The sequence below is a fragment of the Pelophylax lessonae genome (assembly GCF_965119305.1).
Source record: "Pelophylax lessonae genome assembly, chromosome: 5".
NCBI classification, from domain to species: Eukaryota; Metazoa; Chordata; class Amphibia; order Anura; family Ranidae; genus Pelophylax; species Pelophylax lessonae.
In genome coordinates this window covers 413587935-413614995 of record NC_138772.1, presented here as the reverse complement: position 1 = coordinate 413614995, position 27061 = coordinate 413587935, and the positions used below count along the sequence as shown (strand labels likewise).

Here is a 27061-nt window from a genome sequence, read left to right as displayed (position 1 = left end):
AAACACAATCAGACGGCACCTAACTGCATTACTGTCACAGCTCATCACAACAAAGGCATCTGTAGCTGACTGTACTACCTCCAGTTCACCACACCATGATTTTCAAGTCAAATACACAGCGTTAAGTGTTAACAAAAAAAAAAAAAAGCAGGCTGGAGATCAGTTTGTATATGGCTGCACATCTCTCGCAGGTGCTTCTGCTTCGCTATCCTGCTCAGTCAATCAAGTTAAACAGAGAGAGTGTCATCAGTATGTACAGCATGTAAGGACTACAGTATTGATGCACTTGCTCAGCCGTGTGGAGTGCTGCACAAAAATCACTGAACAAGGCAGGAATCGTTTATTTCAGGGAAGGAATCGCTCCCAGCCTTGGAACACTTGCAGCTCTTGCAGGGCTTCTGTCTGCTTTTGCTTTGGGGATTAACCTTCAAGCTACCAACAGGAGATGATTGCAAAAAATCCACCATTTGAAAAGGGGAGGAAAAAAAAAAATAGAGATTCTTCTCGCCGACAACGAATGACAAAGCACGAAAATTGCTTCGGATGAGCTAATGTTTTCTAAAGATCTGTTCATTATCCATAACAGGCCAAGAGCTCAATCGCTCAAGTGCTCTTTGTTTGTGTTTCTAAGGATACAATTGTAAAAGATTACTAATTCAAGGCAATGTATGACAAGTCAGTTAATTTTTGTTTGTATTTTCCCCAGCAAGCTGTTTTTAACTGAAAAGAGCAAATCAACAAAGATGAACACATCAGCAAATAAAACTGACAGGATGATCGCAGCATGGAAAGAAATATTTAAATGACACAACGGACTGCTCAAGTGTGTAACGTTATAAAACCATCAACACATAACAGCACATTTTACGCATAGTTATGCACATTAATTCTGCTACTCATGTTTTTCAAAATTACCCAACTGTTACCAATATAATCCATGCTTACAAGACAAATTATTCATGCCCTTCAATAGCAGCCCTTTATAAAAACAGGCATTCATTGCTGCTTCCATTCCTTCTCAATGTGGGAGGGGAACGCGGGCCAATAACAGTGTATTATGAACCCTTGAGGGTGGTTCAAAAAGAAGGGGAAAAAAAGCCAAACTAAATATGCTTCAATGAAAAGACACAAAACAAAAGTTTCAATTTGACAACAATACATTCACAATCAATGTTCAGATCCAATTGTCTAAAATGTCTCACGGAAATAGAAGCAGAAGAAGTAAAAGCCCCAGGCAGTATTCCTACAGACTCTACACCATCATAATGGGGGAAGGGGAGTTTGATTCTTTCTGTTAACCTTTCTTAATTATTACCAAAGTGGCAATATATGCTAATCTGTTTGTCTCTTTCTTCTTTCTCTTAAACACAACAATTTAGCAAAATGATAAAAGTCATACATTTTCATAAAAAAATAAGACATTTTTATTAATGTTGACATAAGCACGGAACAGAGAAATACAGAAAAAACATTATTGATTATACTGTTCATCACTGCTTGATGTAAAGGTGACAAATCCATGCCTTATTTATAAACATTAGATCGTCCATACATATACAGTATTTACCAACTTGTATGGTGCTTTCTAAGTAAAGAATTATAATAGCTGCAGACGTTGCAATGGTTATATAATGTTAATAAGGGGTTATAGAGATTGTAAAAATATAAAATAAAGGGAAAAAAGGTGTGGGGGGGGTGGGGGGATGAAAAAGTAGAAAAAATGGTTTAAGAGGTGTTACACAAAATAATGAGGAAAGGGAAAAAAAGAGGAGAAGAAAGACACAAATCTGTCATCGCAGTAAGGACTATAGTGAATAGAGATATCAAATACTTTAGGTAAATAAAGTGAAAAAGACGTAAACCCTATCTGCATGAGTTAAGTTTGCTAAAGCACTGTGGACATCAACCACTTGTTTTTTTTACCTCTTTTAGAAAAGCGTTTTGTTTTTTTTTTTTTTTACATCTCATTCCTGCTGATCCCCTGCAGCCTCTTTCAGTCATTCCCCATATCCTACTCCAGTGGTGGCTGCATGTCAATACTGATAAACATTTCCTACTGATGGCAACAACATGACATGCCTGTGCATGGCTGTTTAAAGTCTTCACTAATCGCACTTGACATGGTGACAACTCAGCAAAGCAACAGGGGGGAAGTGACAGAGTGTTGTCACCACAAAACAGTTAGTGCCAGAACAAGGCATGATGTATATAGTATATAATATTGTATACTATAATATGCATGGCTGTTTCAAGTCTTCACTAATTGCACCTGACATGGTGACAACTCAGCAAAGCAACAGGGGGAAAGTGACAGAGTGTTGTCACCACATAACAGGTAGTGCCAGAACAAGGCATGTTGTATAAAGTATAGAATATTGTATACTATAATATGCATGGCTGTTTCAAGTCTTCACTAATCGCACCTGACATGGTGACAACTCAGCAAAGCAACAGGGAGAAAGCGACAGAGTGTTGTCACCACGTAACAAGTAGTGCCAGAACAAGGCATGATGTATAAAGTATATAATATTGTTGACTATAATATAGTATTATTTTAATAAAAGCAGCAGAATTTAAAAATGTAAAATTACTTTTGAAATTACATTAATACGTTAACGCTTATATGAAATTTTATTGATTGGCTTTACATCTACTTAAAATTAGAGGAATTCTTTAAAAAGAATGCAGTAATACCATCCTGCTTTAATCTGGGTGTCCAGGATTATAGTTAGATAGAATCCATCATATAGAGTATAATGTCAGGCTTATTCTCTATTGCAATAATTACAATGATATGGTTCTTCATACCTTCCCCTAGAATGATTGAAGAATTTTTCAGCTCTACCACATTTCCTACATCCATCTGACAATGTCAGTAAATGTTGGAAGCCCAATGGCTAAAAGCCATTTATATTTCAGCTCATAAAAGACCTTATTTAAAAGTGACTCTGGTCAGAAAAGTTTAATGCTGGCAAACAATTCAGTGAAAGAAAGGTACCTATCACAATTGACCACAATAAATTTGTGGTTTGGTCAAAATAATTCTTACTACTACATCAAACTATCGTATTTGCCAAAAATATTGTATTAAGATTGAATGTATGAATGATTATTGATTTATCATTAGATGTACAGTCTACATCAGACAAAAAATAGAAACTTTTAGAAAATGACAGAGAAAACAAGAATAAAAAGATTGAACCTCACTTTTGCTAGCCTGCATAAGAACTATACAAGATAAGACTCATCTTATACAGTTCCTACCTCAGTTTTAAAACTTAGGTCCACTGTCCATATTTGATAACCAGCCAACTATAACAGTAAGATGTAGTGTAGGAGCTGCAATAGAATTTTCCTTCATTTATGCAATAGTGCAAGACAATAAAGCCTCTCAAGTGAAGACAAAGATACAAATGGAACTAAAGACTTCAAATATATAAAACATTAACAACTAAGGTTTTTTCAACATTGTTTCAAACTTCTCAACCCTAGATCAGTTTCCAGAATGCAAAGCAACCTGTCAATTTTCTAAGGTGAAACTGACACCCTGGAAATACTATGAAGAGCAATTATGATATTGAAAGTGCAGTAACCTACAGATTTCCATTTAACTGGAGTCAACTCCGTAAATAATAAATTCTTACTAGTTGCCAAGGTTACTGTACTTCCCCTCTTTGTTTTACTGAAGAAGTCCATGTCTTGGTTCCAGCCAGTAATGCTAACAAACACTTTATATGTTTCAGGAACGTAATGCTCCTAGAACATAGTGAATATTCAATCAACTTTTTTTATTTATAGAGCAGTGCTTGTGACATTCACCAAACTTTCACTGCAGGTAAATCAATCACTGTCACTTATAACACATGCACCAGTAAGTTCTTTACCTGCATTGAATGCTTGGTAAATGTCACATAAAAATATAAATATACATATAATAGGTGGATTTCTTGCTTTATATAAAATTATATTTGGACAACATTTATCATATATTGCCAAGTCTAGTGACTAGATCCATTTAAATATGGCAAAGACACGCATTAAAAAAAATTTCATGATACTGCAGAATTTTGTTTAAAAGGATTGGGGGGGGGGGGGGGGGATAATGTCTCTTTGATAACATATCAAAGCAAGGAAATGTAGCTTTGCAAACCTCTCACACTCTTCACTGGGACCGGAGTGTGTACATGGCTCAATCAATGCCTAACTACCAGTACATAAAAACAATATACTTCTATTTTGTTAGATTACACAATAAAACATGTTCTTTCAGTTAACTGTCGGACCTCTCAAGAGTGAACAATCTAAAACTGTTGTTTTTTTCCTATATAATAAATGATCTAAGGATTTAGGTTCTTGGCTACTAGAAGGCAGGAGTAATCTTTACTTGCTTCATCTCAGCTACTCTAAGAAAAAGCAATAATAAACTGCAGATTCCAATCGTCTCAGATATAATCATTAGCTGCAGATACAAGTGGCAAGGCAGATTCATATTTCTAAGCACATATATTTATGAGCTGCCCTCTATGAAATCAATATGTCAGGTGAGATATCTTACTGTTGCTAAAGAAATGCTGCATGCTAATTGGAAGACAAAGGCAGTGCTTAAAGTCAAAAAATAAGTCTAGTTCAGTAAAAGTATTTTAACTTCTAAACGGTTCTACAATAAAAACTTACCTAGACCATTTAATATGCACAATTTGATGAAAAAAAACTACCTTCATTAAAACACCCACTTGATGATGTTCCAATACCCTAAAATTCAAACACGTGGACAAATTCAACAATTATAACCTTAGCGTGTCCACTTCTGACTGTCAGCATGTCAGAGGTAAGAAGGTCTGAAACATAAAAAAACAACAGAAAAAACCCAACAGGATATTTTTCTTCCCGTGCTTCATCTGTGAATGATTAGGATATGGTGGGGAGGGGGCAGACACGGTAAGGCTGACTTAATAGAGCAGAGAAAGCTCACACACTAATTGTGTGAAAATTCAAGGTATTTATCCAATCATGTAAAAAAAAAGAAAAAATCTGTTATTTTTTATATACACGATTGGATTCTTGAAGTCAATAATCACACAAATTATTGTGAACATTCTCAACTTCTGCCTTAGCCCCACTGACCCCAAATGATCTGGGATTAGAACAGAAAACAATTACTGCACAGGTCATTTTTTATGGGGCCTCCAGAAAATAAAATTATTTGCTAACATTTCTAATAGGAAACATTTTTTTTTTACAAACAATTAAATGGTAAACCCGTGGTTGATGTTCCAGGGAATATCATTAGCATATTAAAAGATGAACATGTCTAATTTAGGAATTCATCTATATGCATATGAACAGCCTTCCCAAAATAAGCAGACAATGTTTATTAGGTTATATTTAGAGAGCTAAATCACCCTGCTATTAGAAATGTTTTGCTTGGACCTGTATTTCTGTAGGCATTTTTATTTTTGGTTAGTCTGCACTATGTATTCCAGTAAACAAGAAATCTTGACAAACATTGACCTCACACCTTGCCAGCACAAGACAGCGAACAAACATGGTTAACATAATGTGTTAGAGAAGCTTTACATTTACATTCTTTGCACTGTTTTTATTCCACTGAATAGAATAATCAGTGTCAGAAATTATATTTGTTTACATTCATCCCAGCAATGTTAAAAAAAAAAATGCATGGCCCTAATACATAAGGTGCTAAGGCATTGTGCCAGTACTGCAAGATGTCTATTAACTGGAACTCAACGTAAGTTATGATAGCTTTGGGTGATAGCTGAGAAATGTTTTCACTGATCATCAGTTCAGATTTGCAGTGCTTCCTATGGAGATTCCTCCAGCAAGCTCACCACTTGCAAGGCTTCACACAAGGATTCCTTCTTCCTTACTACTGGACTGTGCAAGCAAGACAGATCTTTTCAGTATGAGTTTCAATGTTCATTTTAGACAATACCAGTTGTAGGTTGGTATAAATCAGTAATGTACATTTTGAACAGCTTGTGCTCCAAATATAGCAAGACTGAAGACTGAATCACACAGCAAGGAAGCAAAGCACACGAACATGGGCATTACAGATAAATTAATTATGTATGCTTAAATACCAGCATTTCAAACTGTTAAAAATGGATACATTAGTATTGAGAGCCCAGGTTCCACATAACTAAACAGACTTACACAAAGTCTGTAAAAACAAAAGAGGTTTAGAATAACCCAATAGTTCCAGGGGGATCCACTCTGAAGAAGAGCATCCAGGATCAGACATACTACTTGCAAGCTGGAAAGAGGGAGAATACCGGAGTCAAAATAATTTCTGGAAGAAACCTGTAAGCCTCTGAAAACGTTTGAAACTTTGTCTTGCAGCTGTAGTCCCTGTTTTGTTGCCAATCGATAAAAAAGATTTTGCCTGCTCAGGGAGCAGATTGAAAATGTGAGTAAATGGCATACCTGTGAAAGGCGCTCAGGAGCTACCAATTAGCAGGCATTTAAATTCCTTCCCTTCCTTAACTTCATCTGTCCTTGTGAGCAAGTCAACGGTGGTGAAATTTGTTAAGCAAGCGTAGAGTTTAGGTGGAGATACTATGTATGCAATTGCCTCATTGATAGCTGGATAAAAATAACAAGAGCAGCAAATATTGGAGTACGGCTCTCATCCTTATTAATTGTAGCTTGTAGTTCTTGTTATCATCTTTATTGATTAAAAGAAAAGCCTTTCTGATTGCCCTTCTCTTTGCCTTTCTGATCCTAGGCACACCCTTGTTTTTTCCAATTTAAAAGGTTGCCAGGTTACTTAAAAACAAGGTATCTGGCTAGTTTAAAAGGAAAATAATGACACTAGTTGACAGTAAGACAAACATTAATAAAACAGTCCACAAAATGGCAGACTACACTTTAAATGTATAAAATGATGCATTAAAATGTGTAAAATATAGGACTAAATAGTAAGACAATGCGAATTGGAAAAGTATTCGATTCCATGCCCAAGAGACTATTATCTAAATGATAGACAATGGTTAAAAAGAGCATGATTGTTTATATATATATATATATATATATATGAGTAACCACAGGCATGATGGATATTTTTATATTTCTTATGGATACCTCAGGTAACTAGATTCCATAATTGCTAGGTTGCCAAAATGTTAAAATATCTTCTGCAGACACCTGCATTCTCATAATCACAAATATATTTTTAAATCAACAGGGTTGTATAACAATTTTCTATACTTAAGGAAGAAAACGAAATACTGTAACTAGACATTAAAAAATCCATGTGAATGTGTATGCCCCATGTGTGTAGCGGAAGGAAACATTGACAAAGGAGTGTCAGCTTTTAGAATAGCCTTTTTTGTATAGCAGGCCCTATAAATAAATATTTGGCAAAGTCAGAAAATTGATTTAATTTAAACACAAGTGGAAAAAGTTATTGGATTCCTTTAGACTGTAAACACTGAATAATTTACTAGTACATAGAGAGATTTACTGGGCTCGTTAGTGTAAAAGATACATGTTTGAGAGGAGGAAAAAAAAATGGATTTTTGTCTTACCATAAAATCCTTCTCTCTGATGTTCACTGACGGACGCAGCTCCATATCTTCTTTGACCCTTGGGTTATGCTGCCCCCTACAGGAGTAGGACACTAGGCAAAAAAGAATTGACTACGCCTATAGGGCAGTCCTAGGGGGTATACTCCCACTTCCTGCTATAACACTGGAGCTCAACCAGGAACAACTGGAGCTCACCTCACAAATATAATTACACCCTCAAGTGGCTTAAGCCTCTCCAACAGCTGCCTGTAAACCTTGCGGTCAAAAGCAGAATCCGCAGATGCGAATACATCAACCTTTTAAAATTTTGTGAAGGTGTGCACAGGAGACCAAGTGGGCACTTTGCAAACCTGGACCACTGATGCCTGATTACGGAAGGCCCAGGAGGCACTAAATGCACTCGTAGAATGTGCCTTAACCAGGAAAGGAGGAACCTGACCCTAATAGAATAGGCCTGCACCACCGTCTTGCCTGATCCACCTGGAAATAGTCGCAGCAGATGCGGCCTGCCCTTTATGAGAACCATCCGTAAGGACAAAAAAGAAATCCGATTTCTGAAGTGACTCAGTCGCCGCCAGGTACACCTTGATTGCCCGAACCACATCCAAGGAATGTAAGGCAACCTCTTTAGGATGCTTAGGACACAAGGAAGGCAACACAATGTCTTCATTCAAGTGGAAACCAGAAACAATCTTCGGAAGGAACAACTGGCAGGGATGTAGCAGCACTTTGTCCCTGTGAACCCCCAGGTAAGGTGACCGACAGGACAATGCAGCCCACTCAGACACCCTGCGTGCATTGCGACCAAGAAGACCACCTTCTGTGTCAAATTAAGCAGAGGAAGTTCATATTTTCAAAAGACGGTTTTTGAAGAACCGACAGAACCAGATTAAGGTCCCATAGAGGCAACGGAGACCTTACCGGGGGGAACCAGGTGGCGTACCCCCTGAACAAAAGTGTGAACCAAAGAATTTGTGGCCAACGGATGTTGGAAGAAAATAGCCAAGGTGGAAATGTGGCCCTTGATCATGCCCAGGGCCAAACACTGATCTTCACTTCACTGATCCTCACCTCTTTGGAGAAACTCCGAAAGACGAGACACAAATAAAGGAATGGGGGGAAACCCCTCGAGACTCACACCAAGTAATGTAGGCCCCCCAGACTAGATGATGAATGTTCCTAGAAGTAGATTTTCTATCTTTTAGGAGCGTAGAAATTACCGATTGCGACAACCCTCTGTCCTTCAGCACCTGACTTTCAATAGCCAAGCCGTTACAGCCAGCGACCGTAAAGCAGAATGGAAGATCGGTCCTTGAGCCAAAAGATCTTCTCTTACTAGATCTGCATACCAAGACTGGCGAGGCCAGTCTGGAGCCACCAGAATGACTGGAATCCCTTCAGCCTTGATTCTGTGCATAAGCCTCGGCAGCAGTTTTAGTGGAGGAAAGGTATACATTAAACGATACTGGTCGCAAGGGGCCACAAGAACATCTGTGCTCTGTGGCGTCGGCCAGAGGATCCTGAGACCTTGCCACAAACCTCTGAACCTTCCGGTCGAGATGAGAGGCCAACAGGTCTACATCGAGAGCCCCCCACCGGAGACAAAGTTGTTAAAACACCATCAGGTGAAGAGACCATTCTCCCTGATCCAGCGTCTGCCGACTGAGGTAGTCCGCCTGCCAATTTTTTACCCCTGGCATATGCACAGCAGAGAGGGCTTACAAACGTTCTGCCCACCTTAGAAAGTCGGTCACTTCTCTGGCCGCTAGGGCACTTTTAATGCCCCCTTGATGATTGACATATGAACACAGCCATGGCGTTGTCCGATTGAATCCCCTACTGGGTGCCCCTGCAGATGATATGTCCACAGGGCCAGGCAGAGCCTGATCGCCTGAATCTCCAGGATATTGACTGGCAGACTGGACTCCTTCAGAGTCCAAACCCCCTGAGCTAGAATCATGCCCAGGACACCTCCCCACCCGGACAGGCTTTGTCTTTTTTACAAAATATTGTGTTGTAATTGTGATCCTCACTTCCACACTGGCCTTTCCAACAGCCCCATCTTCTTTCTTTTCTGTTTAGTTTTGTTCGATATTTAGGGGTGATGGCCAAACTATCACGGAAGTTATTTGTCCAGGCTGGCATCCACGGCACCACGGCATCCGTGGTGACCACCGTCCAGTACAGGGGAGAAGGATTTTCCCTGTCGAAGTGCTGGGGAGCGGAGCAACCATATCAAGGACCCCCTCGTACTCTGGCTTAACAGGATCAGATTGTCTTGGGACTTTGGAATCTTGTTCTATTTGGCAAAAATCTCCTTTTGCAGAGGTCTGGTATGGAACTGAGCAAACGGAACTGCCTCAAAGGTGGAGACCATCAAACCCAGAACTTGCATGCATGTCCTGAGAGATGACAGCCGATTGGATAACAGGAGCCGAATAGCATCCTTCAACTTCTGGAGTTTTTCCTCCAGGAAAAACACCCAGGCTGAATCCAGAGTCAGACCCTGGTAGTCCAGTTTGTTGGATGAAATCCGAGCCGATTTTTTGAAAATTCAGTTTCCAGCCGAACTCTTGCAAAGTTCGTACAGTGATATCCAGATGGTCTTCGAAGGCAGTCAGAGATTCTGCTCGCAGAAGAAGGTCGTCAAGGTACCCAATACCGCAATCCCCCGCTGCCTTGTCAAAGCTAACCGTAGGGCCAACACTCTTGTGAACACCCGCGGAGCTGAGGAGAGACCAAAGGGTAATGCCACAATCTGATAATGCTCCTCGCCCATGGCAAAGCGAAGAAAATGCTGATGCCTGACATATATTGGGATATGAAAGTAAGCGTCCTTGATATCGACAAGAGGATAGAAAACCACCTTTATGAAGGGATGCCACTACCATGCGAATGGACTCCATCCTAAATTTCTGAACCTGCACAAAGCGGTTCAAGGCCTTGAGATTCAGGATTGGACAGAACTTGCCTTCCTGTAAACAGAGAATAGGTTTGAATAAAACCCCTGAAAACGTTCCGACTCTAGAACTGGTACAATGGCTTCTTGTGAAAGCAGATCCTGTACTGCCCCTAGAAGGCCTCGCAGATGATCCGGGGACAGATGCAAGTTGAAAGGGAAGAACCTTGCTGGAGGCAAGGACTAAAACTTAAACTTGTAACCTGACCAAATCAACTCGTGGACCAACTTGTCTTAAATCAAGGAGGTCCACGGGCCTGGAAAGAAGTGAATACATCCCCCCAACCTTAGATACGGGCGAGGGAGTCCCTTCAGGCAGAAGTGGACTTATCTTCAGGACCAGCGGAACCCGCTTTTGGCTTACCAGACCAAGATCTCTTGGAACCTCCCGTGAAGTTACGGGTGGATTTTGATCCCTTGCCCTGCGATCCTGCGGGATGAAAGAGCCGTTTGTGGGCTGAGAAGAAAGGATCACGCTTGCGACGAGGCTCTTTGCCCTTGGTAATCTGTGGACGCAGAATGCTCTTACCTCCCATATGACCTTTAATGAGCTTTTCCATGGAAGCTCAGAATAGGCGGTCTCCTACAAAGGGGAGATCGGTCAGCAACTTTTTGGAAGCCTGGTCCGCAGACCAGAATTTCAGCAAAATCATGCGGTGAAGAGTCACCGCCGTCACAGACACCCTGCAGGCTAAGGGGGCCGCTTCCAGAGGGGCATCACAGATATACTGCAAGCCCTCTACTAACTAGTCTGCTAGTTCCGAGTTCTGCTCAGAAGGATGCTGACCCCCTTCTAAATCCTGACGCAGAAGCTTTGCCCATTTCGTTAAGGTCTGGGAGACCAAGGTGATGGCAACCACCAGCCTCAAAATTAAACTGGCCATGGTAAAAAGGTATCGGACCAGAGACTCAGTTCTCTTGTCAGCAGGGTCCGACAGAAAGTCCTCCACCGGTAGCAGTGTGGCTTTATTTACCCTAGAAACCTGGGAATCCACCACCCACAGAACTGTCAGTTTCTTTACTAGGGACTCTTCAAAAGAATATCTCCTAGCAAAACGCTTAGGTACCCCAATCATGCGTTTTTGGGAACCCCACTGACTAGGGACAATATCGTCGAAATTGACGGGAAAGGGGAATACCTTAATCACCTTGGCTGGTCTGCGGGTACCAAGCTGTACTGGTGCAGTCGACGCAGCATTAGCTGTGTCCTCCAATTTTCTACCTTAGAAACTGAGGAGACAGAGGATACAGGTGAAGGCGGGGGACCCTTTTTGCTAGGCCTATTTTGAAGGGCCATATCAACTTTAGACAAAAGGGACTGCAGGACCGCCGTCATGGCTGTCAAAGGGGATTGAGACCCAAAGGGTCCTGTAGCTTCTGGGAGTGGGTCAGGTGGTGACACGTGCTCCAGGGACACCGTGGTTAACCTGGAAACTGCCAGCAAAATGTAGAAAAAAAATCGCTGTGAAAATTCCCCCACCACTGCACAAGTGGCACCACAGGTCCCAGCGCACCAAACACACTGCCTTAGCAGAAAGAGGGAGCTTTGTACACCCACAGGGAACTAACCACCACTGACTAAGGAGGGACACAGAGCGCCAAGCTACATGCGTGCGGTGATCAGAGAGGAAGAGGAAACGCAGGCACTGACACTAGAGGTCCACCGCCGATTCACAGCTCCATGGCTACAATAAAATGGCCGCCGCATTGAAAACAATGGGAATCTACCAAAACATGGCCGCCAAGCTACACAAACGTGCCCGCTGATACTGAGGGCAACCATCCATGGCAAAACCTGGGAGCCCAGGTACATTTAGCCAGCATTGGGGAGCCCTGGCAGGGACCCCCACCAGCACCACTCCCCCAGAAATTTGCAAACTGAGAAGCCGGTGGTGCACCCCATCCCCCCCGGCCTCATTACCGCTTGACACCCCAATGCATGTATACAGCATGGCAACCCCGGGGGGGAGGGAGAGGGACTGAGGGGGACTAGGTGAGGGTGAATGGGAGGTATTTTGAAGAGGGACCCCAAGGGGTGTTTTTTGGGAAGGAAGGACACATGGGGGACCTACCAACCTGGAAAAGGGCCCAGGTCCACCCCGAGAAATCACCAGAGGGGAGGGGGGACACTGCTCACTACACCTTGGAACCGGTTAGGCACCACTCTGGGCAGACCACAGCACCATCTTGGAAATCCTGACTAGGCAAAAAAAACTGAAGTCCTATAGCAGGAAGTGGGAGTATACCCCCTAGGACTGCCCTATAGGCCTAGTCATTATTTTCTACCTAGTGTCCTACTCCTGTAGGTGGCAGCATAACCCAAGGGTCAAAGAAGATATGGAGCTGTGTCTGTCAGTGAATGAAAGAGAAAAAAGATGATTTTTAGTCCCTTTTTTTTTATATTCCATCCATGCACAATAGGTAGGCTATTTAGGAAATGTTTTACAGATCTACCAATTGCGACTTTTGTTAAGACATCACTCAAGTATTTCTTTTTTTTTTTTTTTTGCAGTGATAACCTCTTTTATTTTGTCACTACTGTTCCAAAATGTCAATTTAATGTCCCCAGAAAATTAAAAAAAACAGCATGAAAGATAACCTTTGAAATTTCACACAATACTGATCAAAGACAAAAAGCCACGGCAAAGCAACGGGAACTCGACCGTTCTGCAATACGAATAAAGGCTCAAAGTAGCTTGGGAAATTCTTCTATGCTAAATAAAAAAATGAAAACACAGTGATACATCCTTTGATATTAAATCAATGCAAAAAATGTACCGCTGATAGTTTGCATTCATTTCATAGCATCATGAAATAGGACTACAAATTCAATCATGATTCTGTTATTATTTGTACTGCCAAAGCTTCATTTTTATTGCACATTTTTATAAACCCTGAACCAATTATATCCAGAGCAGAAAAGTAAATTACAGGGGAATCTATCTCAGGGAAATTATCAGCGCACAGCACGGTAGCAGTCTGTTAAAAGCAAACGTCCATTTAGAAGACAAATGATTACATATTACTGGGCAGAACATAAACATATAATAGGACTCTTTTATAGGTTCAGTTCAAGGTCTACATAATAAAATGATTTCAACAGGTGAATTAACAAGGTACTTAAAAAAATTGTGAAAAAACAAGCAGTGTATTCAAAATTTGGGAGCAAGTAAAATAGGTCTGTTGGCACATTTGAACTGTGGACAATGTTCACATGGCCAACCATTCTATAAGCTTTCTTTCTACAGGCATTTTATTAAAACATACTCTTTGATCCCTTTGTATATCTGAGCATACACATACACATTTAAATGAATGAAGCAGTAAAGAGAGAAAGTGACCTGATACTGCTGGCACAACTTTGACAAACCATTCATGACTGGACAGGTTAATTAAACAAGTCTAGATCAGGTAAGAATCATCTCATGGCTATACTATGTCAAGCTTTAAAATAACTCCTGGCAATCTTTGCATGACCACAGCTGGATTACCAAAAAACCACAGCTGGATCACCAAAAATGAGTAGAAAGTTCCTTGAAAAAAAATGGGATTTTTGACTTACCGTAAAATCCATTTCTCCGATGTTCATTGACGGACACAGCTCCTGATCTTCTTGACCATTGGGTTATACTGCCCCCTACAGGAGAAGGACACTAGGCAGAAAAATAACTGAACTTGACTACGCCTAGAGGGCAGTCCCAAGAGGGAACACTCCCCTTCTCTGCTATAGGTACTCAGTTTGGTTACAAGCAGTGTTGGAAGTAATACAACTCCATAGAGGGGTTAGTGCTGTGTCCGTCAATGAACTCAGAGAAATGGATTTTACGGTAAGTCAAAAATCTCATTTTCTCTTTCGTTCATTGACGAACACAAATCCCGATCTTCTTAACCATTGGAAGGTCCCAAAGCAGTGTCAAACATGGGGGTATGGGAATAGCAACATAAAATTCCCAAGGCTAAACTGTAGCCAGGTAACAGGAGCTCAACCAACACATTGAACCCACCTGAAAAACATTACACCCCCCCAAAGAGGGAACATTCCCGCTAAAAATCAGCCTGCAAAATCTTGCGGCCAAAAGGGGCATCCGCAGATGCCAACAAATCCATTTTTTTTTTTTTTCGTGAAAGCGTGCACTGCCGCTTTGCACACCTGCATTACAGACCCCTGATGACAAAAGGCCCAAGAAGCACTGAGCGCCCCCGTAGAGTGCGCCTTGACAGGGAAAAGAGAAACCTGACTCTTAATCAAATAGGCCTGAGTCACCATCTGTCTGATCCATTTAGAAATGGTAGCAGAAGAAGCGGAAAGTCCTTTTCAAGGCCCATCCGTAAGCACAAATAGTAAGTCTGACTTCCTAAAAGATTCCGTAGCTGCCAGGTACACCCGAATAGCCCGAACCACATTCAGGGAATGCAACGCAATTTTCTAAGGATGTTTTGGCCTCGGACACAGGGAAGGAAACACGATGTCCTCATTCAGATGGAAATCAGAGACTAACTTGGAAGGAATGACGGACAGGGGCGAAGAACCACCTTATCTTTGTGGACCACCAAATAAGGGGAATGACAAGGCAACGCTGCCAATTCCAACACCCTGTGCGCAGAGGTGATAGCCACCAAAAAGGCCACCATCTGGGATAGCATAAGCAGGGGAATCTCCCGAATATTTTCAAAGGGAGGCTTCTGTAGAACTGAAAGCACCAAGTTGAGATCCCAAGGCGGTAGTGAGGACTGCACTGGTGGAGTCAAATGTCGAACACCCTGAATAAAAGTACGCACCAGAGTGTGTGGTCAAGGGTCATTAACAGAAGACCGCCAAGGCCGACACCTGACCCTTAATGGTACTCAAGGTCAATTTCTGCTCAACCCCTCATTGAAGGAAGGTCAAGACCCAAGAGCGAGGGTGAACACCAAGCGACTCACACCACAAAATGTACGCTTTCCGCGTATGATGGTGTATCTTCCTAGAAGTAGATTTCCTAGCCTTCAGTAGTGTGGGAATCACCGACCCAGACAAACCATTATCTTTCAGCACCCGGCTTTCAACAGCCAAGGTGCCAAAGCCAGCGACTGTAAATCAGGGTGGAAGATTGGCCCTTGGGACAGTAGATCCTCCCTGAGAGGTAGTCTCCAAGGGGCGTCGGCGACCAGCCGCACCAGGTCCACGTACCAAGACCGGCGAGGCCAATCCGGGGCCACTAGAATGACCGGAATTACTTCTGCCCTGATCCCTTGTAAGAGTCTCGGCAGAAGCTTGAGCGGAGGGAAAGCGTAAATCAGACGATACTGGCCCCAGGTGGCCACCAGTGCGTCTGTGGAGTCTGTTAGCGGATCTCGTGACTGTGCCACAAACCTTTGCACCTTCCTGTTGAGCCGAGACTCCAACAGATCCACCTCGGGGGTGCCCCACCAGAGACACAGCTGATGAAACACCTCTGGATGAAGGGACCACTCCCCTTGGTCCAACGCCTGCCTACTGATATAATTTTCCTGCCAATTTTCCACCCCTGAAATGTGTAAAGCGGAGCGGGTCGGAACAAAAATGTACACTTCTTGTTCCACGCTGGTGACTGACATAAGCCACAGGCGATCCGTCCAGTGATTCAGGCACAGCCTGATCGCTCGGAGTTCTAGGACATTGATTGGGAGTCTGGACTCTCAGTGTCCAAACTCCCTAAGCGAAGTGCCAACTCCGTACACCTTCCCACCCAGGCAGACTGGCATCCGTGGTGACCACTGTCCAATACAGGGGGAAAAAAGATTTGCCCTGGCTAAGAACTGGAGAACGAAGCCACCAGATCAGAGACTCTTCTCTGCTCTGCCGGATCGGAGTGTCCAGGGACTTCGGACACCTGTCCCATTTGGCCAAGATCTCCCTTTGCAGGGACCTAGTATGGAACTGTGAAAACGGGACCACCTCGAGGGTAGAAACCATCAGGCCCAGCACCCTCATGCAAGTCTTGAGGGACGAAAACCTGCTGGACAGCAAGAGATGAATCGCAGCATGCAACTTCTGGAGCTTGTCCAGAGGAAGGAACACTCTGGCTACAACCGGGTCCAGTGTCAGACCCAGATTTCCAGTTTTGTGGAAGGAACTAGTGAAGTCCACGTTGTCCTTCAGAGCAGTAGGAGACTCTGCTCGCAAGAGAAGGTCATCCAAGTAGTCCAGCACTGTGATTCTTTGCTGACGTAACAACGCCAGCACCAGAGCCAACAACTTGTGAAGACCCAAGGAGCAGAGGTGAGACCAAAGGGTAACACCACAAACTGACAATGCTCCTCTCCCAAGGCAAAGCGCAGGAAGCATTAGTGACAGACACATATTGGAATGTGTAAGTAAGCGTCCTTGATGTTGATAGTAGGGATAGACCGATTATCGGCAAGGCCGATATAGCGAGGGCCGATATGCACTTTCCCCGATATATATCGGTATCAGCCCCGCTACTGGCCGATATTTTTGTGACGTCATTCTGCCTTCTTAGGCCGCTTCCCTCGTCTTGAACAGCCTCGTCTGGAGTCTGGACTAGTCTCGTGGGAGTGCATCACAGCCATACACCCACCCAAAGCAGCCCGGTGCCAGCCAGCAGCCCACATCCACAGACCCTGTACCAGCCAGCCAGCCACAGGCACTGTACCAGCGAGCAGGCCAGCCACCCACAGGCGTTGTGCCAGTCAGCCAGCCACCCACAGGCCCTGTACCAGTCAGCCACAGGCACTGTACCCACAGCCCCTGTGCCAGAATCCCACCCACCACAGGGTGCAAGCCAGCCAGCCACTCACAGACAGGGTGCCTGACAGCCAGCCACTCACAGACAGGGTGCCAGACAGCCAGCCACCCACAGGCCCTGTTCCAGCCAGCCATAGGCACTGTACCAGTCAGCCGCCCACAGCCCCTGTGCCAGCCACTCACCTACCACAGGGTGTCAGCCAGCCAAGCCAGCCATTAAGCATTAAACAAAAATTAACATGTTCAGTACCAGATTTTTGTCAAAAATTGTCTTTATTTTTCAAAACTTTAAATGTACAAAATATCGGCCCATATAGGCCGATACATTGTGACCAAAATATCGGTATCGGCCCTGAAAAAACCATATCGGTCTATCCCTAGTCAATAGAGGCAAGGAAATTCCCCTGATGCAAGGATGCCACCACCATGTGAATAGGCCCCTATTCTAAACTTCTGTACCCACACAAAGCAGTTCAGGGCCTTGAGATCCAGAATTGGACGCACCTTGCCTTCTTTCTGCGGGACTAGCAGAGACTGTATAACTTTGTGGACCCACTTATCTTGCACCATGTAGGGCCACCAGCGAAGACACCCCCCCTACCCCAGACACGGGTGAGGGTGCACCATCATGCAGAAGGAGCCTTGTCTCCGGGTCTGGAGAAGCCCGCTTTTGGCATGCCAGATCAAGTTTGCTTGGATCCTCCCGAAGAGGCCTTGAAAGGCTTTAAACCCTTGTCAGCCAAACCTGAGGGACGAAAAAACTCCCTGTGAGCCGAGAAGGACAGGCCACATCTGCGACGAGGTACCTTACCCTTACTAGCCTGCGGAAGAAAGGTGCTCCCCCCCCCTTAATGATGTCATCCTGTGGAGCTCCAAACAGGTGATCTCCTTGAAAAGGAAGATCAGTTAAGGCTTTTTTAGATGTCTGGTCCGCAGACCAACATTTGAGCCACAAAACACGCCTAAGGACCACTGCCGAAACAGACAGTCTAGAAATCATGGGAGCCGTATCCAAAGAGGCATCACAGATAAACTGCAGCCCCTGGACCAACTGGTTTGCCAGGACCGCAAAGGCAGTGGGGAGCTGCTCACCCTCCAGGTCACGGTGTAAAAGCTTAGCCCACTCAGTCAGAGTTTGTGACACCAGGGCAATGGTGAAGACCAGTCTGAGTGCTGAGTCGGCCACAGTGAACATACTGCCACAGCCTCCGCCTTCCTGTCACCTGGATCCTTGAAAGCTGGCAATTCTTTTACCGGAATCATGGTTGCCTTATACAACCAGGAAACTGGGGGATCCCCCACTGGTGGAACAGTCCACTTCTTACGGATGTCTTCTTCAAATGGGTACCTCATTGTGAATCGCAAGGGACCACAAAGGGACGTTTTGGAGCCAAACCTTGAAGTAAAAGCTTAGCCTATGCAGTTACGATCAGGATAACTAGGGCTGAAGCGAGCAACAGTCTATTTAGAGCTCCAGTGATGGTGTACATAGAGTGAATAACACTCTGACTTCCTGTTCAATGGGTCTACAGTGCCAGGTTTGCAGCTGGCACCTCATCTTCACTACTGGAAAGGTCAGGCTGAGATCTGTCTCTCAGGTCAGGGCATGCAAATGGAGGTGGTTTCTCATCTCAGAATCTTCAGAAGCAGACTTAAAAGGCTTCTGAGACAAGGCCCTCTCCATGTGAAATACAAAGCAGAAATAAAAGTGTAAAATGTCAAAGGTGGGTCAGAGGTATACAAAACCTCTTGCAAAGAGACTTAGGCTGCTTTAGAGGCCTGTAATAGAATATAGGGGGCAATTTGCAAGTAGAGCACAACTCACACAGTTAGATAAATATCCCCCCCCCCCCAAAACAGGGAATGTCCCCTGTTCACTATGCAACCAAATAGCAAATGTGTACAAACACCACCTGCTAAATTCCGGGCGGGAGACGAATGTAGTACAGAATCACAGAGCTACTGACTCTGGATGCAATGACATCACATTCCAAGACCTACAAGAACCACCCAGGTCAAGCTCATCTCCTTAGCACAGTGGAAAGGGCAAATGCAACAAAGATGGTGGTGGCAGATACCACTTTCATTCAGAAAGCCTGCAGCGACCCCAAGCAGGGCTAGGGTAGAGATGCCTGGAATTGGAGGATGTGAAGGAGAGGGTTTGGCAACCAGCAAAGGCTGTCCCTGGGTTGCCAATGGCACCAAAACAAAGTGGTCAAAATGCAAAGATCCAGTTTCAAGTCCATACACAGAGATGCTGGTGTTTTCACTTCAGAATCGACTAAACTCATGTAGTCAATTTAACTCCTAGTTGGCAGATTACTTAGTTTCTAAAGAATACTGTTAAAGTGGAATTTCATCTATACACTTAACTAGCCTTAAAACTGTACCCTCTCCCCTCTTAAAACCTATGCAAACTAGCCTGTGTAAAAAAGATGCATATTTATACCCATTTTAAATTTCAGGCTGCTCCGGTCCGGTCAAGTGACCTTGCACTCCTGTGTAAGCCAACATGGTTATGGAGGAAAGGAGACAGCGCTGACAACAGATGGGCCATTGAAGCCCAAGGGTGAAGTCACCACTCCAGGCTTTACTAGCTGCTGTTAGAGAGCTAAATCCTCTCCCTTGCAGCCGCTGCTGGCTGACACAGGGAAGATTGTGTGACCAGACCACAGTGGCATGAAAATAGGAAAGTATATGCATCTTTCTTGCACAGGTTAGTTAGCATAGGTGTTAACAGGAAGGGGAGGGGACAGTTTTAAGGCTAGTTAGGTGTAAGCAGGAATTCCACTTTAACTGCATCATGATTACTGATGAATCAAAAGTGGATGAAACTGACTAAAAACTGGCATGGATATGACCAGATTTGTCAATATGTCAAACATGTTGAATAAATAATTTGATGTTAACCGCTATACCATGCTGTGTATTAAAATAGGAGTAGAAAGTTGTGACAACTCCAAAATGGTTAGTCTGAGGGCTACAGATAGCAATAACAAATCTGTTCCTAGCATATAATCCATCTTTGTTATTGTTATTTCACCTAATTAACAAAAAATATAGCATAACAGTTTTACGATTGCTTAAAAATATAGTATAAGCTAAAGATTTTTTTAAAATGACTATAACCATGGTAATAATATGTAATAATGTACCAACGTAAACATAACCAAAACAGAAGATCTGGCTTAATGACGTGAGACTGTTCCACACCATTGCAAACTGACACAAAACAAGCATTTAACAAAAAAAAAAAAAAATCGTAACCACTTGCCGACCAGCCGCCATAGTTTTACGGCGGCAGGTCGGCTCTGCTCGCGAAACGACGTACCTGTACGTCGCTTCGCAGGAACACTAGTGGGGGCACTCACGCACATGCCGATTGCCTACAGGTAGAGCCAATCAGCGGGTCCGGCGACTGCGATGTCCGCCGGGCACCTGCGATTGCTCCCCGTGCAAACAGAACGACGGTCTACCGTTGTAAACACAGCAGACCGCTGTTCTGTCAGTAATGAACACAGAGATCCTACGTTCCTCTTATTTAGGAACACAGGTCTCTGTGTTCATGTAGCAAGCTCATCCCCCACACAGTTAGAAAGCACCCCCTAGGGATGCATTAAACCCTCTGATCGCCCCTGGTGTTAACCCCTTCCCTGCCAGTGTCATTAGTACAGTAACAGTGCATATTTTTAGCACTAATTACTGTAGTAATGTCACTAGTCCCCCCAAAAGTGTCAAAAATGTCAGTTAGGTGTCTGATCTGTTCACCACAATGTCGCAGTTCCGCTAAAAATCACTGATCGCCGTAATTACTAGTAAAAAAAAAAAGAAATAAAAATGACAAATCTTTCCCCTAATTTGTAGACGCGACAACTTTTGCGCAAACCAATCAATATACACTTATTGGGATATTTATTTACCAAAAATATGTACCAGAAAACAGATTGGCCTAAAATGATGAAAAAAATTTGATTTAAAAAAAAAAAAAAAAAAAACATTTTTATTGGGAATGTTATAAAGCAGAAAGTAAAAAAAAATGTCTTTTTCTTTTTTTTTTAGAATTGTCGCTCTTTTTTTTAACCTTTGTTTATAGCGCAAAAAATATAAACAGCAGAGGTGATCAAATACCACCAAAAGAAAGCTCTATTTGCGCGGGGAAAAAAAAAGGATATCAATTTTATTTGGGTACAGCGTCGCGCGACCGTGCAATTGTCAGTTAAAGTGACGCAGTGCCATATCGCAAAAAATGGCCTGGTGATTAGGGGGTAAAACCTTCTGGTCCAGAAGTGGTTAAACAAAATGGTATTCTTTACAGGTACAAAAAAAATTCCATCCAATGTGACAAATAATAAAGCAGTGTCAAATAATGACAAGCCTGGAGATAATATTCTATCTAAGGAGTTTATTTCGCATTTCCAAAAATCTGCTCTCATATTTCAAGTCATAAAAAGCCTAAATGACTTTGGCTTGTCACTTCTCTGCCATACCAATTCTTTGACAGTATTTCATATGACATATGAAGTCAAAGAAGCAGGAATTTGCTCTCAGTCAGTATCTCTGAGTGCTTACATTAAATGTGCTGGAAGAACACACATTGTTCTACAAAGTCTGTAGCTTCTGAGCAATTGCACAGCAGGGCCACTAGCAGCATTGCCTCAATTACACTATAAAGTACAGCAGAAACAAAATATATGGGCCATTTAAAGGGAAAATATAGTGAATTTCTAGTGAGTAATGAGTATACATATACAGTATATGTGTCATTGAAAAGTTTATCTGAATGTAATTATTGACAAGTTTTCATGTTTTTATATGCCTGGTCATTTTTATACCGAGATTTGATCATCTTTATCTTAGTTATTGGTATGTAACAAAAGATCAAAAAGCACTTTTATTGAACTACTGCTAAAATACAACCAATATACAGGTCAAGCTAAAGACCATTCTATCAGCTACCCAGAACAGACAGCTAGCCGTGCATGGAGAAAGCACATTTGGCATGTCATTTTTTTGGGGGGGGAGCGAGTACCTAGTTTTGACAGGTACCCGCTCCCACTTCTAGGTGGCTCGAGCGGAAATTCTCCTCTCCCAGAAGATTGCCCGGGCATTCAGGACATGCAGCGTAACTTGCGCATGCGCACCTGGTTGTGACGGCGCAAGCTGTCCCAGCCAGGTGCCCACACTAGCCATGCCAGTGCCATGGAGAGGAGAGGCAGAGAACCGAGGCTTCGGGTGGCCACATCGCCGGATCGTGAGATAGGTGAGTGTGTGTTTATTAAAAGTCAGGGGCTACACTTTTTATAGCTGCTGACTTTTAACCATCTGCCGACTGCTCACAGTATATTTACTGCGGCAGTCAGCCCCTCACAGGTAGAGCGACGTAGGTCTACGTCGCTAGCCTGTGAGGCTCTGGGGAGCGAGCGCGCGCCCGCGGAGGCGCGGTCACTGACCCTCCCGCGCGTGTGACTGGCGGACCCGATGTCCGCCGGTCACTCGGCGATCGTCGGGGGGTCGGGAGAAAGTCAGGCGGCTTGTGTAAACAAGCTGCCTGTCATTCTCCTCGGTGTAAAGACAGTGATCACACGGATCTACTATGTAGATCCGTTGATCAGTGTCCTTACACCTCAAGCCACAGCCAATCACAGTAGAAAGCACGCCCCTAGGGACACACACATCCCCTCCCTCCCAAATAAAGTTAACCCCTTCACTACCAGTGTATTTTTACAGTAACAGTGCATATATATAGCACTGATTACTGTAGAAATGTCACTGGTAACCCCAAAAGTGTCAAAAATGTCAGTCAAGGGTCCGATCTGTCCGCCCCAATGTCGCAGTACCGCAAAAAAAAAAATCAACAAAAATGACAAAAATCTTTCCCTTTGTTCGTAAACGCGATAACTTTTGCGCAAACCAATAAAAATACGCTTTTTGCGATTTTTTTTACCAAACATATGTAGCATAAAACAAATTGGCCGAAAATGTTAAAAAATTTTGATTTTTACATATTTTTTTTGGGGAATTTCATATAAAAAAATGTGAAAAATATTGTTATTTTTGCAAAATTTACGCTCTTTTTTTGTTTATAGCGCAAAAAGTAAAAAGCGCACAGGTGATCAAATACCACCAAAAGAAAGCTCTGTTTGTTGGGAAAAAAAGGACGTCAAATTTGTTTAGGTACAGCGTCGCACAACCGTGCAATTATCCGTTAAAGTCACGCAGTGCCGAATCGCAAAATACCCCCTGGTCGTTTAGCAGGAAAATCCTCCGGGGCTAAAGTGGTTAATAAACACAGAAACATCAGGAACTCCGCTTTAAGTCCCTTTTTAATTCAGCAGTGTCTGTTCAGTTTCAGCAGAGGATCCTAGACTGACCCCCTGCTAGGCTGGATCAGAACAGTGTGCTCATATTATTCCTCTATAGCAAAAACAAATCCATGCAATTCCTATGAGTGGGCAGATGTAAGTTGACCCCTATTAACTCTATAGCACCTTTGGACGAGTCAGTAAAAATGGGACTGAGCCCAATTATTTCCCACCCAATCTAATGGACCTGAGTTAACCTGGAGGTATGCGGATGGCATGTCTGCTTAAATTAACCCACCCATAAGGACATATTGCTGTCCATTGTGACCTAAGTAATCATGGGTCAAAAAAAGTGAAAGGGCCCTAAACCAATCACATATGCATATCCTAAAATATATTAACAATTACATTTAAAGAAAATCAAATATGTAAAAAATAAAAAACATCCAAAATTAAAAGGTATTGACAAAAGTAATAGCCAAAATAAAGTCATTAAAATCCCATCAACCCAATTTAATTTGTTTTTTAGTAAACTCCTGCAAAAAAAAATAAAAAATCTCCCTACAGCTCCTTTCCCCTCACAGCCAGACCACATTTTTTAAACCAGTAACATCACTTTAGGTATAGCTTAAAGCCACTAACTAAACTAATGTCAGTTCCGACTTAACAGGGTACCCACCAATAAGTTCCCCAAATGAAGCAGGCAACTCTTGTACCTTTTTGGTATTCTGTCAGCACTCATGCTTTTCACCAAGCATCAGTCAGCTCACATATAAAATGGCTTGTGACAGCTGAGACAAATTAAAGGAGAAGTATAGCCAAAGCTGAAGCCCACTGTTGGATGATGTCACAGAACCGGTCCAGGCTCTGAAAAGATCCCGACCATATGGTGCAGATCCACCCAGAACCCTGGACTGACACCTTGCCCAGCATCTCAGTGATCTGCCAAAAACTTGAGCCAGCTCCTCCCGCCCCTTTCACAGCTGAGTGAAGGCTGGAGGGGAGAGGAGAGAGACATTGACTGAAAGTCACAGCTCTCTGCTCAGAGCAGAGGGGGGGGGGGGGGGGGAGAACTGAGCGATCAGCGGTGTTTGACTGCTCAGTTCTCACTGCAGAGCTGGCAGGGGACAGATGCAGCACTGATTCAATTGTTTTTCTTTAAAAAAAAAAAAAAACTATACTTCTTTGAGGTCAGGTTACTAGGTAAGATGTGGACATAGGAGTAGAAGCTTTTGCCACCCAAAGCTCTACAAAGACTTCAGGCTCCAGGAGAGGACCTATTATGATTCTGAGTAAACAAAAAAATGAATTTTTGTACTTGCCATAACATTTTTTCAAGGCATTCATAAAAGTACACAGAACCCAGTTATTCAGAGATATTTGGCTTATACAGCTGTAGGATTGCAACACTGGCAAACCAAAACAACCCCTCCTATTCCCTGCATGCTTCAGTTTTGTAGAAAAGCAGTACTAGAAGTAGATTACAAACACAGAGGGATGGAACCTTTGCTTCTTAATGAACTCCTAAAAAACACATTTTACAGCAGTTATTTTATTTCCGATTTTCTTTCTCTTTTCTTAAGGAATACAGGACTTGGTAATTCAGTGACAATTGGGATGGCCAAAAGCAGTCCAACTGAAGGGTGGGCAACAGTAACAAAAAAAGGCCAATATAATAAAACAGAGGGCAGCCTACAGCTCAAACAGCTGCCCGATGGACCTTGTATCTGTAGCCATCATCAGATGAAGCCTGAACATTCAACTGGTAAAAATTGTAAACAGAAGGCCAGGTGACAGCCTTGCAAATCTGGGAAAGGAAAGAGTTGCTTTTATTAAAAAAAAAAAAAGCAAGAAACATTTAAAGATCTAGTAGAGTGAGCTTTAACAGGGCAGAAAATGGAAAAAAATCTTTAAGACCTTAAGCCTGGACAGTCAACTATCTGGGTAATGGTGGAGCAAGAGACTGATTTCTATTTACAAGGACAATCAGGAATGACAAAAAGAGTCAATCCTTCTAATGGATGCAGTGGCTGAAAGGTAAACCTACACAGCATGAACTGCATCTAGGCAGTAAAGGGAAATTTTCTTTTGCTGTACTAAAGCCAAAGAGCATAAAGAACAATGTCCTGGCTGATCTAAAAGGCCAAAACAATCTTAACCACTTAACGTCTAGCCACGTAGACCTACGTTGGCTGACTTTAAGGGGTTATACCGGGATGATGCCTCTAGCTAGAGGCATCATCCCGGTACCGTTGTTTGAAGCCGACGGTCGGCTTTCCGTCGGTAACGACCGATGCGGCTCGGGAGCCGCTCGATCGTTACCCGGGGGGGGCGGGAGGGGACTCCCCCCCCTCCCGCCGCCTTCAGTGGCTTTGCTCGGGGCTCCCGTCCCACCGGGAGCCCCGAGCACCCAGCCGGCACGTCCGCCGGCTGGATGGAGTCCCGATGAATGCCGGAAACGGCATAGATCGGGTCTCCGATGGCGTAACCCGGAGGCGGCGTCCATGACGTCACTTCCGGGTTACTGTGCTGCAAAAGGTGGCACATTTGAAAAACGGCTGTATGCAAAAAAATGGATTTTTGTAAAATCTTACCGTAAAATCCTTTTCTCTTAGCTCATTGACAGACGTAGTCCTCGTGATACAGCACCTTCGGGTTATGTTGCCTCCACAGGAGTAGGACTAGACAGGAAATAAAATGCTCTGGCCACACCCTAGGGGCAGTCCCCGAGGGTATATCCTCTCTCTCTCTGCCACAGCAAATCAGTTATGTCACAAAAGCAGTGTCTAGAGAATTTAACCCAACCCAACTCAAAAACAGAGGGGCGGGTACTACGTCTGTCAATGAGCTAAGAGAAAAGGATTTTACGGTAAGATTTTACAAAAATCCATTTTTCTCTATCGCTCATTGACAGACGTAGTCCTCGGTGATACAGCACCTTCGGGAAGTCCCAGAGAAGTATCACAAATGAGGGGTGGGAAAATGGAAATCAAATCCAAATCTAGAAGGCCCAACCGGTGCCAACTAGAAGTTTATAATGCTCATCCTTAATGATGAGACTCAACAAAAAAATTTTCAAACAGAAAAAAACCCTCGAGGTAGACCACCGGTCTCAAATTGCGGCCTGCAAAACCTTGCGGCCAAATGAGGCATCCGCCGATGCCATGACATCAATTTTATAAAATTTTGTAAAGGTATGTACCGACGACCAGGTGGCCGCCTTACATACCTGGACCTGATGGCGAAAGGCCCAGGAAGTACTGAGCGCTCGAGTGGAGTGCGCCCTAACAGGGAACGGAGGACTCTGACCCTTAATAGAATAAGCCTGTACCACCGTCTGTCTAATCCATTTGGCAATAGTCGCGGCAGATGCAGGCAACCCCTTTCTGGGGCCATCCATGATCACAAAAAGTGAATCCGTCTTACGGAACGATTCCGTAGCCTTCAGGTATACCCTGATTGCCCGAACCACATCCAAGGTATGCAACGCATGTTCCCAATGATGATTGGGCTGAGGACACAAGGA

General features: G+C 43.4%; 1 protein-coding gene across 2 annotated transcripts in view; it reads right to left on the bottom strand.

Annotated features, from left to right (window-relative positions):
- Positions 1-27061, bottom strand: part of ASXL3 (ASXL transcriptional regulator 3) — a 104373-nt gene that overhangs the window by 29122 nt on the left and 48190 nt on the right. The window contains exon 1 of one of the 2 annotated variants that reach the window (XM_082258683.1): positions 79-1307. The exons of the other annotated variant lie outside the window; for it this stretch is intronic. The gene's annotated coding sequence lies outside the window, so the exon portion shown is untranslated. Of the gene's footprint in view, positions 1-78; positions 1308-27061 lie in introns of those variants that run through there. 2 annotated transcript variants of the gene reach the window in all.